At 35.2% G+C, this 23,870-nt stretch overlaps 1 pseudogene; it reads left to right on the top strand.

The window, feature by feature from the left end:
• Positions 1-19,987: 19,987 nt before the first annotated feature.
• On the top strand, positions 19,988-22,590 carry LOC104874313 (annotated as a pseudogene).
• The last annotated feature ends 1,280 nt before the right edge of the window (positions 22,591-23,870 follow it).

Below are 23,870 nucleotides of genomic sequence, written 5' to 3'. Positions count from 1 at the left end.
AAAACATTTGTAATTTAACGTTACTTTTACATTTACAAATCCTTTGCACTGGACAGGAATAAACTATGGTTTTAAAGACATTTTGGATACTTTTTTCTGTACCTTTCATTAGCTAAATATGAGCAAAGAATACTAAAAGATTAATCTTTTCATCATCCTGAATAATGTACGTTTTGAAATTCACAAAGCTATTATATTTAGAATAGGAGGCAAAATGTGTATGTGTTAAACTTTTATGTATTCACAAAGAAATAATAGAAAATAAGTGTTCATTGGACTTCACTGCTTTTACACATTGCCCTTTACATAAAATAAAAAGCCGAAGTCCATAAAATTATTATCGGCCAACATCAGCTAAGAGATTTGAAGCATTTTGCAAACCAATTCTCTGTCCATTAATTCAGAACCACTGCTGTAATCAGTCACAATTTGATAATAAAAAATGACTAAAGCTAAATGACCTTTTGTTTTTTTAACCTCAACTTTAAAAATATTTTTTAAAGAAAAAAGTGTTTCTTCCATCAGAGATAATATTAAGTTCACAGATTTTTTGTCCTTTTTCTTTTCCCAGAATAATAAGTAGTTTTATACCTACATCCAGCGAGATACTTAAAATTATGGTTCTAGAATCGTTAGTATTAAAGAATAGCTCTATTTTTCAGACTTTCTGTCAGTTTTCAGAGACAGAAACTCAAATAGCCTCAATATTATATGAGGATTGACCAAATAAAACCAGTGGCAAAATGCTGGACAGAATTGAGGCCTGGAAAAAGGGGAGGACTCTGAGAAATTACTTCTAAGGGAAGAATGACTCATTTGTCTGGAGGGTCCAACAACCTAACAGGACAGAGGCCACAGCAGTGCTGCCCAGAGTACTGGTGACTGATCGGCTGATTGTGTCACCAGAGACGGGCACCACCAGGAAAGGGAAAGAAAACACAAGTTAAAGTAGAATGTCTATGAAAGTGTGCCCTCTCATCACAATACCCAAGTTTTTTGTTATACTCCTCCTGTACGTTTGTTACCTCATTTATTAAGATACAGAGGCCTCTTGAAATTTAAATCTCATCTTTAAAGAGTCATAGACCATTTGTGCAAAACTGTTTTCCTCATTTTTATAATTACATGACATTATCCCTTCATTCAAATATAAATTTGTAACACATATTCTGGTATAACAAATAAAGTCACATTTAAAACAGATACATATGCTGCAAAAAAAGTTTATAGTGCATATTCACACTTGATATGAACCACCAAGTCTGAAGAATTCAGTAGTGTAGAATTTGCAGAAATTTTTACCCTCTCAGTCAAAGAAAATGCAGAAGTCCACATCTAAAACAATGGCTGGAAAAAGAATTAATGAGAAATAATCAAAATTTAGAAGCTAAATGATATTGTTCAAGTGTAAACAAGAATATTAACCTACTATATCGCTTAATCAACTAATTTAATTAAATTGTTTAAAAATTGCTTTAAGTTCTGACACAAAACATAATACTAATACATGAATAAAATTCACCACATAATTTAAATTTCGTCTCTAGGCATAGCTTGAATTCTACTTCTAAGCTTTAAGGGTAATGCATGGTTATTAATGCATGGTTAAATATGATTACATAACGATAATAATCTATATTCCTGGTTTCTGATATTGGTGCTACACAGTATTCCCTATCCTTGAATGAAAATAAACACAAAATTTTGTTTAAATATAGCTGAGAAAAAAAAGCTCAGAAAGAAATGTTACAAATAAAAGAGTAAAAATTTACCAAATAGTAAAATCTTGTAGGTTGCTATTAGTCAAGGTATGTAATTGACATGAGTAGAAAGATAGTAGATTGAAGGAAAATAACCTGAAATACACATGAAAATATTCACATTTATAGATGTGTATTCAAGATATAAGAAAGATAGCATCATATATAATAACAGACTAATAATTTAAAATTATTTCAAACAAATGTTGAAGTATTTATTTTTTTACACATGCAACTTTGATGAATAACTTACTTTCAAAATAAATTCTTGTGGATCAGAAAACTAAAAGCAAAACATCAATATGTACATTAAAATAAAACTGGAGAATTTCAGTGAATTATCAGTGTATTTTCCTAATGGTGGGAGACTTTACAAAGAAGTAAAAAAATTAATGAAATATTTATACATTCAATCACAAGAGCCCTAAATATGTTTTTTCAAATCTTTATACATAAAAAAACTTCATTGCAAAAGCTACACTTTAATGTATTGATTTTTTCTTACTTTTCCTTCTCTCATAATTCTGAATCATAGAGCTAAGCTTTCCTTTTCCAGATCTAAAGTAATGTTTAGATGTAGGTAATTTATTGACAAAGTCTGTTCTCTCCTTAAGTGCTCCCTGATCTTAGCTATATTCTAGCATATCACCTTACCTTTTAATGCCTATGAATGAATATGTATATTTCAATATTTTAAAATATGTATGTTAGCCTCAATTAATTCAAAGACTATCATTAGAACAATTGTGTCTGTAACGTTTTTGTGTTCTTACTGAAGTGATCTTGGATTTGTGTACACCTTTTTAAAATTGTTTCAAATTATTAGCCAGTAATATAAAGGGTATGTTCAGAAATGTAATTTAATTAGCTAACAATATCAGTGAAGTGCTAACTTAGCTGTCCATCAGTGAAATATTTGATACCTATCCTCTAAAGAGGAAAAGGTGCTTCTGGAAAGACATGTTTGCTTTAACGTGTTCTCATGGAATAGAATTTTAAAGTTCAAAAGTCTTTTGAGATGACAAAAATGATGACTGTCTTTCATGGGGCTGGTTAATGGATTTTTTCGTTAAATTTATTGGTACTTTTTAGGTATACAGTACAGTGACACTTACCTTTGGGAATTTGTACCTTTACATGATGCATCTTGATTCCTATATTTTCCCAAATCCCTGCCATCTCACTCCCCCTCCGCCCTTCCCTATACAAAGACTTTGTTCCCAATTTTCCTTTCCTCATATTCTTTCCTTTTTCTTTCTTTCCTTTCCCCTACCCATCCCACCTCCCCTACTCTTTTAGCCCTTTTCTTCCTATTTCCCATTATCAATCATGAAATTTGAACCTTATTTACAGTTTTAGTTTTTCACACCAGAGAAACTATTTGGTATTCACATGTGTGTCCTATTTATTTCACTTGTAACTATGACCATAAAGAACAATAAACTAGCGCTATTTATAGGCAAATGAATACATAGTGAGACTGCAGTTTTAAGTGAAATAAATAAAACACACATGTAAATACCAAATAGTTTCTCTGGTGTGAAAAACTGAAAGCATGAATAAGGATTAAAATGTATTGTGTAATTCGAAGAAAAGGTTTAAAACAGAGGAAGTGGGAGGGGTAGGAGAAAGGTAAAAAGGGAAAAGAAAAATATGTGAAAAGGAAAAATATGGAAACAATGTCTTTGTAAACAGGGAGAGGTGGGGCTGAAGGGAGGGCTGAGGAAGGGAGAATAATAAGAACCAACATAAGTCACATAAAGGTGTAAGATCCCAATGATGAATGTAACTGTATTGTATACCTAAAATGTACCAATAAACTTAAGATGAAAGAAAAAAATACATGTTCTTTATCCAGTCTTCAGGTGATAGGCAATTGGGCTGTTTCCAGGTTTTAGCTATTACAAACTGTGCCACTATAAACATGGGTGAACATATATTGCTGTGGTATGATTCTTTTAATTCTTTTGGGTAGACACCCAGCAGAGGGATGGCTGGGTCAAATGGGACCTCTACTCTCAATTCATTGAGGTATCTCTATATTGATTTCCATTGGTTGCACCAGTCTGCACTCCCACCAACAATGGAGAAGGGATTTTACCTTTACTCTGCTGAATCTGTCAATTAAGTCTAGAAGTATTTTGTCAGAGTTTTTTGCATTTTGTATGTTGAGTGTCATATCATCAGCAAATAATGACAGTTTAACTTCTTCCTTTCCTATTTTTATTGCTTTTCTTTATTTCTCTTGTCTAAATGCTGTGACTAATGTTTCCAGAACTATATTGAACAAGAGTGGTGGCAGTGGACATCCTTGTCTTGTTTCTGATTTTAGCATGAAGGTTTTCAGTTTTTGAACATTTAGTATGGTATTGGCTATTGGTTTTTCATAGATAGCCTTTATCAAGACAAGATAAAGATCATCTGTTCCAATTTCTGCAGTTTTTTTATCATGAATGTGTGTTGAATTTTGTCAAATGCTTCTTCTGCATCTATTGAGATGATCATATACTTTTTGTCCTTGACTTTGTTAATACAGTGTATTACATTTGTTGATTTACACATGTTGAACCATCCCTGCATCCGGGATAAATCCAACTTGGTTAGGGAGTATGATCTTCTTGATGATCCTCTGTATTCTGTTTGCCAGTATCTTACTGAGGATTTTTGCATGTATGTTCATTAGGGGAGACTGGCCTGTAGTTCTCTTTTTTGGTTGGGTCTTTCCCTGGTTTGGGAATCAAAGTAGCACTTGCTTCCAGGAATGAATTTGGAAGTATTGCTTCCCTTTCAATTTCATTGAAATTTAAGCCTTTTCTTTCCTTTTCTTGATAAGGATGGATAAGGGTTTATCAATTTTATTCATTCTTTCAAAAAATCAACTCTATGTTTCATTATTTTTTTTGGTATCATTCTCTTAGTCTCCATTGATTTCTGCTGTGATCTGTATAATTTCCTCCCTCATATGAGCTTTGGGTTTGTCTTGCAGTTCTTTTTCTGGGAGCTTCACATTCAACATGAGGTTGTTTATTTGAGCTCGTTCTGTTTTCCTAGCATAGGTATTCAGTGCTATGAATTTCCCTTGTAGATTTGCTGTCATTATGTCCCATAGATTCCTGCATGTTGTATTGATATTATCATCTATTTGTAAAAGCTGTCCAATTTCTTCTTTAATTTCCTCTGTGACCCACTGATTCAGGAGAGTGTTACTCAGTTTCCTTGTGTTTATGAAGTTCTTACAGTTTCTTATACTATTGATCTCCAGGTTAATTGCACTATGGTCTGATAATATGCAGGGGATAACTCCAATTCTTTTTAATTTACTTAAACATGTTCTATGAGCTAGTAGTTGTCTATTTCGGAGAATGACCCATGTGCAGCTGAAAAGAATGTATAGTTTGATTTTACGGGGTCAAACACTTTGTAAATGTCTGTCGTGTCCATTTGTTCAAAAACTTGCTTCAGTTCTAGTACTTTGTTTTTTATTTTTTGTCTAGACTACCTGCCTGTTTGTGACAGTGGGGTATTGAGGTCCCCCACTACAATTGTATTAGTGCTTTTTTGTTGTTTCATGTCCCTTCATATTGGGGCATTAGTGTTTGGTGCATATATATATTGTCATCTCTTCCTCTTGGATTGTTGCCTTTACAAGGATGTAGTGACCTTCTTCATCTCTCTTCACTAACTTTGTCTACAAATAAGATAGCTACCCCTGTTTTTTTCCAGGTTCCTGTTGCATGGAGAAGTTTTCCATCCTATTACTTTCAGTCTATGAGCTTCTTTTTGAACTAGGTGTTTTTGTTGTATATATTATATTGTTGGATTTTGCTTCTTAATCCATTATTTCAATCTTTTTCTTTTTGATTGGTGAACTGAGACCATTAACACTGACAGTTATAACTGACATGTACTGACTCATTTTCCTGTTATTTTCCTTTTGTTGGCCCTTTTTGATCCCCCTCTCCCTTTAATTTCTTGCCATGCCTAAAGCATTTGCTCTGTTAGGTCTCATGGAGTGATTCTCATTGTCTTTTTCTAGGATATAGTTTAGAATTGTTTGGAGTGCTGATTTGGTATTCATGAAGTTTTTCATGTGCTCTTGGGCATGGAAGTATCTTATTTACCCAACAATTTTGAAAGATAGTTTTGTAGGATACTTCAGCCAAGGTTGGATGTTTTGCTGTTAGGGCTTGAAATACCTGACTCACTCCAGGCTCTCCTTGACTTGAGGGTTTACGTTAAAAAGTATGCTGTGATTCTGATGGGCTTTGCGTTGCATGTGATTTATTTCTTTTCTTTAACTGCTTGTAGTATGTTGTTTTTCTGTTGGGTTTCCAGGATCTTGATTATTATATGTCTAGGTGTAGAGTTTTTTGATCATGGTTAGTTGGAGTCCTATATTCCTCACTTATCTGTATGTTAAATTATTTTGCCATATTTGGGAAGTTTTCTGTCATTAATTCTGTGAACAGTTTTTAATGTCATTTGTACTTTCTTTTGCTTTTTCATGGACTCCTGTCAGTCTCATTTTATTTTTCTTTGTGTCATCTAGGAGCTATTAGATTCTCATGGTCCTTTACTATTATCTCTCTTTTCACTGACCAGCATTCTGTATTCTGTATATGATATTCTGTCTACTTTCAATAGAGTTTTTTATCTCCTGTATATCTATTTGAATGTATTTCATGGATTCCATTTCTTTCCTATGTTTGACATTCATGGTTTCCATTTCTTTCCTATTCTAGGCATTGTGGCTTCTATCATGGTCCTGAACAAATCTATTTTTTAATCTGTCTCTGTCCTAGAGTCTCTAATCATGTCTTTTACTCTCCTCACCATCTCTGTGGTTATCTGGGAAATTGTTTTTATTTTGAATTTTTCTAGAGCCTCATTTATCTGTTTTGTTACTTCCTGTGCTATCAGATAAGGGTGTCCTGGTAGTTCCAATTTTTTCTACCTAGTTTTCATAAGAATTTGCCTTTGGTGAGCTGAAAGTAGGTGTTTGTTCATTGCTTAAATGTTTTCTCATTTCTATTTTTGTTGTTGGTACTGTCCTTGGTTTACTTCCTGGGTAAATGCTTCGATCTTCCAGATATAGCTGGTCTTTAGGTTTTAAGTCTCTAATGACTTGGGAACACTCTTATTTTCATAATACTAGGAAGGACAACTGATTATATCAATCACAACACCTTAGCCCATGTTATACAATCAGCAACACAATACCATCAAGCACAGCTTAGAAAATGATAATTTATGGTAGTTATTAATCTTTACCCAGGTGAATTAAATCAAAATCAAGGAACAGCCCAAAATATATTTATAGTGAATAAACCCCTTCAATATAGCAACTTTACCCTTCAAAATAGGGACTTAGAAGGAGTTGGGAAGAGATAGATACGTAGAAGGAAGGGGAGGTTAGAAGTAAGGCCAGGGGACACAAGAAGATCATACAAACTCTAGAAAACTGTTGAAGACAAGAGGGAAAGACAGAATAAAAGAACAAAGAGGAGCATAGAACAACCTAATAGCAATAGGGAAGCTAGAAACTGTACTCACTTTCCTTTGAAACTAATCTAGAGAAGGAAAAATAGAGAATAAAAGAAAAATAAAGAAGAAATCTGAATTAGAGCAGGAACAAGAACAAAAAGGAAGATGAAGAACAATGAGAGAGTGAAAGAGTCAGTGAGAGAGAGAGAAAGAAGAGAGAAAGAAGAAAAAGAAGAAAAAGCAAAGGAAGAATTTGAAGAGTGGGAAAATTAAAAATAAGAGGAAAAGAAAGAAAAATAATAATTTTAAAAATAAAAAATAACAATGAAGGTCCTCCTTCAGGTTGTCTCTGTTGTCACAATAAACAACATGGGCAGCAGTGTACAGATCTAAGTCTCAATAAGCCAGCAGCAGGCCCCTGAGATTCAGTCTGATTTCTGGCTGCAAGGCCCAAGTCAAGCTCCCTGACCTCCTACAGGGTTGAACTCCACAGTGTTGTACTACAGGTCCAGTTGCCTTTCCCCTGATAATCCAGGTTCTGATGGGAGGCAGTGATCCCTCCAATTTAGCAACCCCGGTGGTCTGGTGTGCCTTTATTGCAAAGATTCTCTTCATTTTTCCAGTGGGTTTCAATTTTCATCAAGGAGCCTTAGAGAGGTCCTCTTTCTGTTGTTCATTTCTGCTGTATCTTCTGGAGCTCAGTACAATGGCATTTATGACCTCCCTGTGCCTGTGAGGTGTGGATCCAGGTGCCAGCACTACCAGAAGGCCAGAGGTGTAGGGTAGGGGAAGCACTGGGTGATGCTGTGGGGGAACCTAAATGGCTCCACTCCTCACAGGTCTGTGTTGCTTGGAGGCCCAGGGCACTGGGGTGGGGGTAGCAGCCTAGCTCCATGCAGTTCAGGCATACTTCACCAGTCTGTGCTGCTTCTGGTTAGTGGATCTTAGCATAAGTCTTAAGAAAATCAGCAGGTGCCATTTACTATTGCTCAAATATACACAAACTGACCCATTACTGTCCAAGATCTATTAGAAAGTCTACCAAATTTCTCAATAATTGCTATGCAAAATTAGCAAATAGATAGATATTAAAATAAATTTTCTATGGTTTTCATAGTTTTATGAATAGCATTGATGTAATTTGCCTTGAGATTCATAAAAATTATCAGAAAAGAGAAAGGAAAGCCTGAACATGTGCTCTCTGAGGCAGGGAAACCTTCTCAGTCCTACTTTATTATTCCATTTTTTACTCTTTGATCTCTGTTCTCCTTCTGTTTCCCTCTTCAATCTTTTCTCTCTCTCATTGAAAACTTCCCACACATTCTGTTAAAATAAAACCAGTGCTTTACTGAATTTATACCACTCAAAATTCATTTTTGAAAAATGAATTAACATATCATTAACTATCTTCACCAAATAACCTTGCATTGAAATCTCGCTCTTTTTGCAAGCATACTAGACACTGGAGGACCATCTAAAATAATATGATTCAATATAGCTCTAAAAATTGGAAAGGAGCTGAAATTTGTAATTACAATACAGAGCAAATATAACACTTTAAAATGCTTCAAAGTGCTATGAAAGTAAGTTGGAAAAATGATAAGGATTATTTGTATTTCAGTTGTTTTAATTTTATACGATTGTAATTCAGGCAAATCTTGATCTGGAACACTCAACGGTCAAGTTCTACAATGTTCTTCAACAACAAGGAACTATTATCAACTAGTTACATATTTTGAGAGTCAAAAAAATTCAGTAAAATATAGAAGAAATGACTTCAGCTTCCAAATAGCCTGGTCTGCTTCTGCTAGTGTTGTCATTTTGAATGGGGTGTACCATAGTTGGGTTCTGGAATATCCCACAATGGCCTATGTGTTAAAGGTTTCATCCAAAACCCATTGTATTATTGGGAGTTGATGGAACCTTTAAAAGTTAGGGCCTAGTGGGAGGAAGTGAGGTCACTGGGGGAGTGGCCTTGAAGGGGAAATTGAGGCCCTTACCCTGTCTTGTCTCACACTTTGTTTTCAGCACTCCATGAGGTAAAGAGGCCTCCACTGCTACATGATCCTACTGTGACATACTTCCTGTACCACTATAGCAAAGAGCCAAATGACCATGGACCATGACCCGGAATGAACTTTCCCTCCTTTTAAATTGGGTCAGAGGTATTTTGTCAGTGATGATAAGCTGATTAAAAACAAGAATTCAATGTTTCTGAACTTTAAAATGTTAGGTCTTTCATATACCTTAACTTCAAGTTTGCATTTTATCCACTTGTAGGGCTCAAGTCCAATTTATTCACATTATCATACCATCTAAAGGTGATTTGGCTTGTTGGCTCAAAACTGAATTCAAACCAAATAACTCATTTAGCTTATCTGAGATAACATGAAGAGAAACCAAACTTTCAATATAACATTTTGAAAAAAAAGTCACACTTATGCTAACTAAAAATAATAAAGGGAAAGTTCTTGATACATAAAAATTCACTTTTGTAAACATCTCAAAGGATGTAGAGTTTTGGTTGAAATTTGCCTGATTAAATATGATTATCCAAAGTCATTTTTAAGGCATTTCTTATGTGTTTGCTTTTGATAAATTTGAAAATGTATTCTGCCTACTGTTTTTCTGAGGAAGACTTCAAGATTAATATTGAATATTAGCAGCTTAATACTGAAACCTATTACTCATTTGAGGAGTATTACTTATCATTAGTTATGAAAGATGAAATTGAGTTATTTTAGTTTTCCACTAATTCCATTAATTCTAGTATAATTATCTCATATGAAAGACTCCTGTATAAACTGACTTGTGTTTAAAATAGTAGAAACAAAATATGTATAAGGTAATAAATCAAAGAATTATAGTACCATTTACCATTAATTACTAAGAAAATGGATATGACTGACACAATAAATATGAGAAATAGATGCATATAGTTTAATGCTAAAAATGAGAACAAATTCAACATCCCAGAAATATATATTTTAAGTATGAATATTCTGGTGATTTTTCTACTATAAAAGAAGTATAGAAGTGGTAGGATTAAAAAAGTTCTGAAAATATTTGTTAGTATTATGGGAGTTATTTAAATATTCACACTAAACAGCACTACAAACAGCTTTTTGAAATGCAGTAATTTATTTCTTGCTCTGTAAGATTTTATAACTATATACAGTAATGATTATACAATGAAACTTAAATTACTAGTTTGCTTTATAATGAAAAATAAGGTTCAATATTTAAGCAATGCTCTTGATCCATAATTAAAGCCCTTGCTTCACTATTTGATTAAAATTAATTCTGAGTCCACTAACACTGTAATAACATTTAATGTCAATCATGTAAAAATTGTTCTGTGTCATAAGGGAGAAAAGCTATTATCAAGCCTAAGATTAGTAAAAGTGTCAGGCAAGTAAATAACCTGTCATACAGCTGTTAATACTGATTAATCTCCAAAGCACCATCCCTCCCATAAATGAAAGAGAAATACAAAGGCCAAGAAGACCAATGAATATCTAAGAGCAGCCCAGCCAATCTAGTTTTCATTGATGTTGCCCTATGAATAAGTTTGAAATATTATTTCTATTAAGAATATTGGTTTCATTCTATTTCACTAAACATAGAACACCAACTCCTTGCAGAAAATTTACAGGAGAGAGAGGCAGGGGGGTGGGATGCTCAGGAATACTTTGCCAATATTGAACACAGAAATTGCAACAATCCATACGAATTGTTTTCAAATATTATTTTTGAACTGTTTTCAGTCAACTCTCTATTTTCAGTTTAAGCCACTACCTGTCTTGTTTCTCATCAGATAGAGAAAGAAAGAAAAAGGGAAGAGCTAGAAAGAGAGACAGAAAAGGAAAGGAGAAAGCAAAGGGAGGGAGTGCAGGAGAGAGGACGAAGAAAGTGAAGGAAGACCTCAAGGAAGGGAAGGAAGGGAAACAGAAAGAAAAGAAAACAGAGAATTATCCATTAGAGTTTGAGTTCTGTTACATAAGAATGCAAATACAAAGGTAGGTAAATGATAGGTAGATAGTAGTTATTTTGAAGAAAACAATGTTTATCAACTGGCAGTGAGAAACAAATGGAGAAGAGAGGGCTGGGTGTCGTGGAGCACGCCTATAATCCCAGCACTCAGGAGGCTGAGGCAGGAGGATCACTGTGAGTTCGAGACCAGCCTGGGCTACATAGTGAGTTCCAGGTCAGTCTCAACTACATAGTGAGACCCTATGTCAAAAAAATGGAGAAGAGAGTGATGTAGGAGGGTTATTCCAGGGGATTCTTTCCTGAGCAGAAAATTAACATCTTCCACAAGGTCAAAATTCCTAACTCGTAAGCAAGTGGTCCCATAGACCAATGTTTTATTAGCATATTACACCAGGTTCCTTAGAGTTCTCTACATGTGTGTGAATTAAATCAAAGTGCTAGGGTCAAATCTAAGCAAAACAAATAAATTGTACCCTGATTTTCATGTTTACTGTCTTATACTTTTATCTAAACGAGTATGTTTCACCCTTAAAGTTATTTGCAACAACTGCTTTTAACAAAATATAACTTTGCTTCTTGATGTTGGTTTGTAGAGAATTTAGGAGGCTGAACCATGAAGTTTTTTAGAAGAGCTAAATAGTAGAGACTGCAGGGTAAAAAACAAGTATGTTACATTCTTCGTTAGAACACTGGACAGAAATATTGTATCAGGAGAGGGATGCTCAGAAATATTTGTCAAAAGTGAATTTAGAAATTGGAAACATTCATTAGTGTCATATAAAATATGATTTTAATAGTTTTCAAATTATTTTTTATTAGCTCTCAATTTTCAATAAAATGTTTGTAAGTCCCTACCTATCTTATTTCTCACCAGGGAATTCTCAGCCAAAGGAATAAACCTCATTCTTTGAGAACTGTACCCTCTAGAAATAATTCAATATTGGAAATATATCTCTTAATTGTAGCTCTCAAATTGTTTTACACCTTGAAATTTTAAAGGCAAGTTTCCAGTTCTAGCATTGACAGATAAATAGCTCATATTTCTAAAAGCTTCATTTTCTGTTATCTTGAATTAGGAGATTTAGTGAGTCATTTTTTGAAGCATTAAAGAAACAAAAAGCATGATAGTATAGTATCACCTGTCTTGGAAATTTAATTAAAAGTGCAATTACCTTCTTAGGTGATGTTAATAAAAATTTGCTAGATGTTTCCAGCACACTTAAGTTTAAGTAAATAATTACTTGAATCAACATTTTTATTAAATTAAGTCATTTATAATCATGAATTTGAGTCCAGCAATTTTTCATTAGAATATTAACATGCTCATAAATTTCATAAGGAGAAAGGGCCCTTTAGCAAATTTCTAATCTATAAATTTCTTCAATTTAAAGCTTTGAAGTGATTAGAATTTATAACTAGGAAGTTCCTTTTCAAGAGGCAAAACAATCAGAAGTAAAAACAATAAATTTTGCATATTCACTAGAAACTTTAAAGACTAATATTAATTTCATTGCAGCACTATGAACCATGAGCTGTTATACACCACGCAATGAGAAAGAAGCAAAGAGACTCCCCTAGCTATGCTACATAGATCATGTCCTTTTTAAGTCAATTTTAGCAATTAGCTTCCTGACTGATTTTGCTAACTATAGTCCCAAGCTTTGGAATGATGTCTGCTTCATGAGATTATATTCCTAAACGAGAAGATCGTCTGAAAATAATTCACCTGGGTCAGAGAACAAACTTTAAAGTGAAGTGATTTAGATGATAACCAGTGACGATCATTGCCCAGGTAAGAAAATGCCAACTGTCAAGCTATCTAGATATGAATAATTTTTCTACTGTGCGATATATCAACAAAAAGTGAAAAGGAAGAAGGAAAAACATAATTGAGAAATAAAGAAAATATATTTACTGTGGGTTCATGTAAAAGAAAGCTATTAGCATATGTGAAGGAGAGATTATATATATGCTTATTTGAAAAACAGTCAAATATTCATCAGAGAAGGAAAAGGCAGTAAAATTACTCTTGTCTCTAGTTAAGTATTTTAAAAGAAATGCCTGCCTCATGCTACTTTATTAGAATGTACTATCTTCAAAAAATAATCTTTTTAAAAGCATAAAATAACAAGTATTTACATGCTTGTCTTACTTATCACTTTGCTAGAAAGTAGCCCATTATAGGGTAGGTCTGGAACGCCCCCCAGAAAGTTCCATTGTGTTCAGAGCTGGAGCCGTGGAACACGATCAGATCCTGGGAGTGAGATACTCATCAGGGATTTAGTCCATGGATGAGCTCATGTGCTGTGAGGAGGTAGGCTGGGTTGGAGCAGGTGGGTCAGTGGTGCACGACCTGGAAGGGTCTGCTCTTGTCCCTGGCTCTCCTTTTCTGTCTGCTTCCTGGCCGCCATACCTGGTTTCCACTGTGTCCTTTTCCCATGCCAATTCTGCCTTGGCATGGATCAGTCACATATGAAACCCTCTGGAACTGTGAGCCAAAATAACGTTCCCTTCTTAGAAATTGTGGGTGTTGGATATTTTGTCCCAGAGATGGGAAAACAACTAAGTACCAATGCTAAAAGTTAGCTATTTTTTCTATTTCTCCCTTGGTATTTTTTTCTCATCATCTTCCTCCCTCTCTCTCTCCCCTCCTTTACTGTGAGCCAAAATAACGTTCCCTTCTTAGAAATTGTGGGTGTTGGATATTTTGTCCCAGAGACGGGAAAACAACTAATAAATACCAATGCTAAAAGTTAACTATTTTTTCTATTTCTCCCTTGGAATTTTTTTCTCATCATCTTCCTCCCTCTCTCTCCCCCCTCCTTACTCTCTCTCTCTCTCTCTCTCTCTCTCTCTCTCTCTCTCTCTCTGTGTGTGTAAGGGAGTGAGAAGGAGAAAATAGAGTGAAAATGGATACAAAGAAAGCATGTAAAAAAGAAAGAAACATTGGACAGAACTGTTAGAAACTGTGCGTCACAATTTTTAAAAAGTAGAAACAAAATTTCTCTCTCTCTCTCTCTCTCTCTCTCTCTCTGTGTGTGTGTGTGTGTGTGTGTGTGTGTGTGTAAGGGAGTGAGAAGGAGAAAATAGAGTGAAAATGGACACAAAGAAAGCATGTAAAAAAGAAAGAAATATTGGACAGAACTGTTAGAAACTGTGCGTCACAATTTTTAAAAAGTAGAAACAAAAATAATTCATTGAAACTAATGTGTTCAGAATAAAATTAGATTTATGTAATCACCAAATAAAGTCTGTTAATCTGTGAGATAGCATAGTGTACAATGTCCAGTGAGCCTTAGATTCTCATTTAAATCCAGTCACTTGTGGGAAAAGAAAAAAAAAACCCTGACCCCTGTGCTTACGTAGACAATGTAGCAATAGGTCATGAAGTTCCATGATTTAGCTTCTCTGATAATCTGAAAACTGGAAGAAATTAAACATATCTTTATGTAATCACCAAATAAAGTCTGTTAATCTGTGAGATAGCATAGTGTACAATGTCCAGTGAGTCTTAGATTCTCACTTAAATCCAGTCACTTGTGGGAAAAGAAAAAAAAAAACCCTGACCCCTGTGCTTACGTAGACAATGTAGCAATAGATCATGAAGTTCCATGATTGAGCTTCTCTGATAATCTGAAAACTGGAAGAAATTAAACATATCTCTCTATACAACTACTCGTCTCTGAAACATGGAATGAAAATACAACTAAACTGATTTTCTGTTTTTCAGTGTGATGATACTCTTGACATTTTAACATGTGTTTGGGATACCTATGGTCAAGTTACAGACACAGAGGAATTCCATACCTAGGTCAACAAAGAGAACAGAAAGAGTAGGGAGAAAATCAAAGACATGAGCTAACATCAGAGGATTATTTGCAATGTCGGCTGATAAGTACTTTCCGTCTCCTACTAACCTCCTATCTGAGGCTGCATGACAAGCAGTTATCACACACTAACCTCCTACAGGAAGCGGAAATTGTTCCACTCACCAATCTTGCTGTCCATGTATCATCTCTATACCTATGCATTCCTTATCTGTCTACAGTCACACTTTAATATTCAACCGTCTTGAAACTTGATGCATTTTGACTTGAAAATCATGTCCCAGTATTCATCACTTATTTGGTACAAGGGCAGAACTTGTCAGTGTTGATTGCCTCGTGACTGGTACCTTTTCTAGCCCAGTCTGTCTAGTACTCATCACAATCCCCGGAACCAATTACTTACAAGTACTAGGGTACCACTGTGTCTCTATCTCTACCTATTTAGGTGCCCATTTGTTTGCACACTCTCGAAGGGGGTATTATTTCACTTGATCTTAGCCAAAGGGTTAAGAAGTGATAGGAGTGGGGATGATTTCAGTAAGAGCCCTCACGGCAGGTGATTTTAAAATAAGCAGTTCCATCAAGTAGAGTATTTACATCCACAGCTCACCTGGAAACCACTGATAATTTCACCAAGGCCCACCTAAAGATTGGGTAGATAAACAAAAGAAAGATGGACATCCAACTGGCACTGACAAAGGCACAGTTACATCCGGGGGCAAATGACCATTTCCAACTAAAATGATCATGGCTGGCACCACACTGAAGAGACCAGAAGTAGCTTTGTCCTGAACATATGGAAAAGTCCCTAAAGTAAAGGCCTTCAATTTTTCAGAACAGCATATGTATCCTCGGTGCAAACTGTTCCCATAATTGGTGCCTTCTTCTTTTTCTCTTATTCTGTGAATATCTTTCCTCTTCCTTATTCCCAGCCTTCCTTGGCTGTTAATATTCCATCTACCTCTCAGGCAAATGAAATGAGAGTTTTGCTGAAAATATGTATAGATACAATCATTTCAAGCTTTGGCATGTCTTCATTAAAACACATTTGTAAATGACAGAGAGAAAAAGTTGACAAATGTGCAATTAACATTGAATGCATTTCCCAATGCCTATGTTTTCATGGCTTTCACCTTCATCAAAGTGAAAAATCATGCTTTAAAACTATGCAAATTTACATTTTAAGAGCCAATGCAAAATTATATTTTTATTATTATTTTGAATTACAATCCTAATTTCACAATAATTAGGTAGGCTTAACCTGAGTTGGAGCACTAATACCTTAAGCACTGCTTAGCTTTAGAAATTACAAATTATAGGGAAAGAAAAAAAAAGAAATTACAAGCTATACACTGCACATTTAATACCAAATAAAACTGCTCAAAATTTTCCCTTCTCTACTTTTAGTATTTTCAGCTTTACATCTACCTTTATTCAAAATTATACCAAAGAAATATCAGCACATTTATGTATGGGACACATGCACTACCTACCACATTGTTGCATTTGCAGATTTATGCTTTGAGGATATTTGGCACATAAAGAGAAAAAAAATGATCATCTTTGCAGTTTGATTCACTAGAAGCTTTACTGTACTTTCTGCACTTTTGGAACTATTTAGAAAAGAACATCACAGAATAATGCTTATCCTTGTTAATGTCATCAATTTACTGACATATGCTAAATATAGACTCAAAAGTTATAGTCATTTTTAGAACTAATTGAGTTCCCTCCTATACGTATATCTTCAAGTCATTCCTATAGATATTTTCTGTTCAAACACCTTTGCTTTTCTCTGACAATTATTGCTCTTAGCTCTCATCTCTTTCACTCTTGAAACTCTCCTCTTCTTTGTGATCCCCTCCCGGCCAAATCACCTTCCAAATCACTGCCAAAATCCAAGCTTTGTTATTCTCTGCTCTCATCAAATAACATATCCTTTCTGTGGAGTGCAATATTTGAAACTCTCCTCTTCTTTGTGATCCCCTCCCGGCCAAATCACCTTCCAAATCACTGCCAAAAATCCAAGCTTTGTTATTCTCTGCTCTCATCAAATAACGTATCCTTTCTGTGGAGTGCAATGACAAATTGATAACTTCCTTTTCCTTGTTTTTAAGGCTTCTGTAATTTGATTTACCTGCTAAGATAAAGAGATTCAGATTTGGGGTTATTGCAGAGCAAATTTGAGAAAACACACAGGGTGGCTGAAATTCACAAGATCAACTCTGTGGTGTCTTGCAACTAACTTGTGTGCATATTTATGTGCATTAAAATGCTTACTTTTGTTGGATATTTATGAGAATCAAATGTTCAAAACATGGCAGGGAATTTAATGCAACAGGTATTGGAGAACAAGGAGAAGACTAAAATTTGGAAAATAATCTAAAAAGAACAGACTAATATATAGGTACATTCAAGTTTAAACTATTTTCTATTATGTATGAATTCAATAAGTAAAAACCAATGTATTTGCATATCTAAGTAGAAGAAAAATCAAACATTTTTCCACAATTTCATTAAGCATCTGTACTCAACTTTTACTGTCCAGTTTATTTGTTTCTTTGGAGCCATTCATTCTCATTCATATATGATTTTTAAAATGTAATATTGCTTTTCTCTACTTCACAAATATTCTCTACTTTTCTCCATTATTAAACTTTATTGAGTTTGAGTTACATATGGGCATTATTATCTCTTTACTTTTATAAGTCATATTTTATTTGATGGTAAATAAATGTTCTGATGTATCTTATAAGGTCCTTATAGTTTTATTTTTTATCAATTACTCATGAAACTACATATGTTTTTCTTTGAATAAAATACTGTAGCTGGTATACAGATCAAACATTATTTTTCCCAGTACCCACTGGTATCAAAGTATATGTTGTATGATCTAAGTTTCCCCATTTATCTCAGAGAGAGACACACAGAAAGAGACACAGAGCTGGGAGAGAGAATATGAATGCATGAGGTTATTTCTCTTCTGTTTGTCTGGCTTCCATTATATGACAACAGCACAATAGTTTGGATAGTTTAGCATCGATACTGCTCTAGTTCTTTTCTTATTATAATGATCCAGCTTTGCACCTTCATCCTTCAAATCTACAATAAAATTATTTTAGATTTGAAAACTATGATTTTGATTTAAATTGGGCTTATAAACTTACCAACAAAGTAGAGGAATTTTTTAAAAATAATTGTCTTCCATTGAGTGATTTGCTGTGCCGCCTGCAGTTTAACAAACTGATTGAAAAAATTAGCAAGGAATTAGCAAGAGTTAATTTGGAAAAGTTCTATAATGACTGTCCACATGTGAATAAAGAGGATAATTTTAATAGCTTATTATAAACTAGTAAAAGGAAAATGATCAATGACCAACATTCTTATCATTCTGTAAGCATAGATTTAAGCTCTCCTATTTTGCTAAATATTTTCAATCAAATATTATGGAACAAATTATCTCAATTCTCATTTGATTTGTATTTTTACCTCCTTGCCAAAATGACCACAAGTTTAGTTTCTAACACTCATTTCTTTGCATGCTTAGCTTCCAAATTTGTTTTTATATCTTTGAATCTACCCATACCCGATTATATTCCACACTCAGGCAAAGGATGATATTTTATGCCTCTCTATGACACCTTCCTGATACCACTGCCCCGTGCTCCTCAGATTCACTGAATTGAAGCATCAGTAATTCTGTCCTTCCTAGGTGCAACTTGATGTCACTGTTATCCCCCATGCATCTGCGTCAGTAATGATGGGAGTCGCTCAACCTGTCCTGTGTGTTAGTCCTTGGCTAATTAACTCTCAACAATAAATAGACGGAAAGAGCTGGAGGCAATCTTGGAATCGGGACAAATAAAAATAAATATAGAAGAAACATAAGCAAATCCTAACACTAACTGCAATAGCCTTCGTGTATGGTCTATAATTTGCTTGTTGTAAATCGTATTTTGGATAGTCAAATCTACCTTCCAAAGTTTTCTTGTGTTTATATATTTTGTCACTAGAGCCTTTCTAAAAAGCCTCCAAGGACAACTCCATTTATCAAAATGTTAAAACCATTAGTTAGCCCATTTTACAACAGTTGAAAAGATATGCAAAATTTGCTTTCAAAAGCTTACTATTTTAAAGAATCTGTTTAACAACATTAGTTCTCCAATTCTTGTTGGGATTAGCAAAGGTGAAAATTGTATGACACATATGAATTGCTGCACTTTCTCAACATGGCACCTGCTATTCCTGCTGCTCTGATACCCCCTCTCCCAGCTATGTACCACATCCTTGCCTGGGGACAACCCTCTACTGAACTCAAGTTTTGGCTGACTGCTGACTTCTATTCTATCTTTGTGCAATCAGGATTAATGGGTAAGGAAACTAGTGGTGCCCAAAACATAGCTCAACTGATGACTCAACTGAATTGTGTGCCCTACATCATTTCTCAGAACCTTAGTGCTATTCAACTCTATTTGTCTGAAGCAGCTACTTACTTGATACAATACACATCTATTTTTTAATTGACACAATATTTATACATCATTGTGGGGTATAGTATGATGTTTTAAAACATGCATACACTGTGTAACAATCGGATGAGGGTATTCAGTTCATCCAGCATCTCATAGAATCATCAATTCTTCGTGGTGAGAACACTGAAAATCTTTTGGCTACTTTAAAAATTCACTCTATCGATCTATGTGTATATTCAGACACACGCTAAGATATATATTTAGTGTGTGTGTATGTGTGTGTGTGTGTGTGTGTGTGTGTGTGTGTGTGTGGCTAGGGAATGAACTCAGGGCCTTCCTAATGAGCTACATCCTCAGCTCTTTCTTATTCTGAGACAAGATCTCATTATGTTGCCCAGGCTGAACTCAAACTTGCAATCCTCTGGCCACAGCTTCTCAGAGTATTGCGATTATGGGTATGAGCCACCATGCCCAGCTTCAGTTCAATATTTCTCACCACAGTCATTTTGCTGTGCGGTAGAACAGCAACATTTATTCTTCCTATTGTTACTTTCTACCTCTCATTACCTTCCGCACATCTCACTATCCCCGCTACCTCTGGTAACCACTATTCTACTCTTTAGTTTGACCAGATCAACTTTTGGATTCCACATGCGATTAAGATCCTGTGATATTTGTCTTTTCGTAGCTTCATTTACTTATCATCATGTCCTCCAGGTTCATTCATTTTATGGCAAAAAAAAGGATTTCATTTTTTATGACTCAATAATATTTCACTCTGTATATGTATATATATTTTTATTCATCTGGTGACAAACAGCTAGGCTGAGTCCATATCTTGGCTACTGTGAATAGTGCTTCAGTAAACAGACGAGTGCAAATATCTTTTAGATATAAATTTATTGACCTCCTTTCCTTTACTTTGTATTTCTCTACTGTCTGGGATGAACTTTCATATAAAGTTTCTGGATTCAGCATTTTTCTCAGGGTCTGTGTTTTGAAAACTCTAAGATTTGCTTGGAAGATGTCTAATTATGCCCCATATTTTAACATTTTTAAATTTGACGATGTAACATTGTATTAGACACATATTTTTGGACGGCTCAGAAACTCCTGACTAAAGCTGCATCAATCCTGTCTCTCCTAGGAAATGAAAACTTGAAAAAGAGCCAAGGAATGGACTGATGGAGACATGTAAGTTCCAGGACGTAAGAAAGATCGGTCAACTCCTTTGCTGAGATTTTTCCAGAGCTATCCCTGTTTACTGCCTTGGCAAGGCTGAATCTCTCTCCTTCAGTTTTCTGATAATACCTCAAATTGTCAAAACAATTCCCTTCTTAGAATTGTTTTCTGTTGCCCAAAATGCTTCCCTCATCCTTTTTATCAGCACATGTATGCACAGGCAAGCGCACACGCAAAGGAAAGTTTAAAACTCAAAATCCACAAGTCATTAAAACAAAACTATCACGAAGAAGCTCACTAGCCCATGTAACTTTCTCATTCTTCTTTTAATAACAGACATGTTAATAGCATCTATTACTTGAATCCTTACTAGCAAAAAGCTAAGTATTTAGATTACTCATAACAATGACAGACTGAAGATATGATTTGAGATGTGTGAAGCTCCATTTAAGTGAGCGATCAGACTCATTTCAAAGGTTTACTTAGTACCCTTTGAAGTCACTGTGCCCAGTAAATGTGGTGGTGATGAATGTCCCCTCTGCTCTCTGCAGAATTACAGTTTTAGCTGCCTCTTCTTATCTATAGCATGTACCCAGGTAAATATCCAGACCTCAGCTGTACTGACCTAGTTACAGCCAGCCTTCAGTAAGTCAGGCTGGGTGTGTTAACTGGTGAGTCCAAGGTAACTCCAAGTCATGTTTGTTTACATGCTCACCACTGGTTAAATGGGAGCTCACCTTGACTATCATTAAGAGTGACTGAGCTCTTCTTAAGAACACAAAACCACTGAAGCAGAATCAAGGACGCTCTCCCTTCCTCCCAACTAATTAACCAGAGAATAACACCTTAGAATCAATCTTCTCTCTAAGTAGACATCTAGCACTTAAAAAACGGTTAGTAATGTCCTTTAGAGGAAACTATCCACTTCTTGGGGAATAGCTTTTGTCTGAAGACAAAGTAAAGCTAATCTTGTCTCTTTTTCACGATGCCGAAAGGGCAATCAGTAGCTTCAAGGTGAAGCTGAACATCTCCTTCCCAGCCACTGGCTGCCAGAAAGTCTTTGAGGTGGACAATGAACAAAAACTGTACTTTCTGTGAGGAGTATATGGCAGCAGAGGTCGCAGCTGACGAACTGGGTGAAGAATGGAAAGGTTATGTGGGCTGAATCAGTGGTGGGAACGGCAGACAAGGTTTCTCCATGAAGCTGGGTGTCTGGACTCACGCCTGAGTGCATTTGCTAATGGGTAAAGGGCATTCCTGTTACAGACCAAGAACTGGAAAGAAAGCGCAGGGCCGGGGATTTGGCTCAGTGGTTCCGGCACCTGCCTGGCAAGCACAAGGACCCGAGTTCGATCCCCAGGACCAAAAGAGAAAAAAAAATGCAAATCTGTTCAGGGTTGCATTGTGGATGCCAAAGCGAGCATTCTCAGCTTGGTTACTGTAGAAAAAGGAGTGAAGGATATTCTTGGATTGACTGATATCATTGTGCCTTCCTGCTTACGCCCAAAACAGTGAGCAAAATTTGCAAAGTTTTCAATATCTCTAAAGAAGACCATGTCTGCCAGTATGTTGTCAGAAAAATCCTTCAACAAGGAAGGTAAGAAACCCAGGACCAAAACACCCAAGATCCAGCATCTTGTTACTCCACGAGTCCTTCAACACAAACACCACCATATTGCGCTGAAGAAGCAGTGTACAAAAAAAAAAAACAAAGAAGAGGCTCCAGAGCAAGCTGAACTTTTGGCCAAGAGAATGAAGGAAGCCAAAGAAAAATGCCAGGAACACACTGCCAGGAGCTGCAGGCTGTCCTCTCTCAGAGCTTCTACTTCTGATTCTGACTCCACTAAAAAATATGAATGTTTAAACAAATAAGTTAGATCTGACCTCAAAAGAAAAATAAAGTTAATCTCTGAAGTAGGGAAATTCGGTGATATTTCAATATTTGAATAATAGTCCTTATCTGTATCACTGTTGATGTCATTTCCACCATCATATCCTCAAGCCTTTCTTAAGTTTTTCATCTTTCTTTACTCAGAAAATTTGATCTCTGGTCAGAAATTGTAGTGTTTCTATGAAGGATAAATGACCACTAGGGATTTCTCCCAAGACCGCTGTCTCATAGTCTTAGGTACAGAGCATCAAAGTCCGAACTCTAAGAAATACTTTCCAGGTATAAGCAAACTGTAATTCTGTTTAAAGAAGATGAAGCTTCTCAGTACTTTCCCATCATGCAAATACATGACTCCTAACCTACCTATTTTACCTGTTAGAAGGTGAATCCGCTTTCAGTTATAGGTCTAATTGGAAAGGTAAGTGCACATATTACCAGTTGCAGAGGTAGTCTAAAAATATATCAAAATGCTCAGTAACAATTAAACATTTTAATGGCAACAGCTGAGAGAAACACACACACACACACACACACACACACACACACGCACACACATACACATGAAAGTTGGAATTTAGATGAGTTGACTAAGGAAAAGTTTCAGATTTTTGTCTCATTAGGTGATTTTCAAAGGACACTGAATTATGTCTTTTTTTCAATCTACCCGTACTTAAAAACACCCTCAGCAGATCAATATAGTACTTTAAACTCCATCAGTTAAATCCATGTCAGGTGATATTGTAAAACAGATCAGCTGATGAGTAGCAACTTCAAGTAAAGGTGAGTATTTCTTGTACTTTTTACAAAAGCAGGAAAGGCAAAAGAAGAATAAGATCCTTGTCACGTTTCTTGTAACTTGCTACAGGAGAAATCCAAATATGTTTTAATTTCATTTTGTTAATATTTGTTGTGTTTTTTATATTTTGAATTGAATGTTTAGCAGAATAAAATGGTTTAAGGGAAAAGAAAAAAATATGAGAAAACGAAAAATGGATATAAAGTTTTTGTAAATAGGGAAGGGAGGAGGGGGTGAAGGGAGGGCAGGGGTATGGGGAAAAAATGAGAACCAAGACCTGTCATGTAAAGGTACAAGATCTCAATGATGAATGTAACTGTACTGTATACCTAAAATGTACCAATAAACTCAATGAGAAAGAAAAGAATAAAACAGTTTACTGAAATTTAAACTGGAATTTCAGAAATAAGTTTTTATTAGCTTGATCCTCATTTTTGCACAGTATATGTCTAATTATAAGTATAA

Source organism: Fukomys damarensis, unplaced genomic scaffold (assembly GCF_012274545.1).
Source record: "Fukomys damarensis isolate Sample0158 unplaced genomic scaffold, DMR_v1.0_HiC HiC_scaffold_4, whole genome shotgun sequence".
NCBI classification, from domain to species: Eukaryota; Metazoa; Chordata; class Mammalia; order Rodentia; family Bathyergidae; genus Fukomys; species Fukomys damarensis.
The sequence above is the reverse complement of the archived record's forward strand: the minus strand, read 5'-3'. Positions and strand labels throughout refer to the sequence as shown.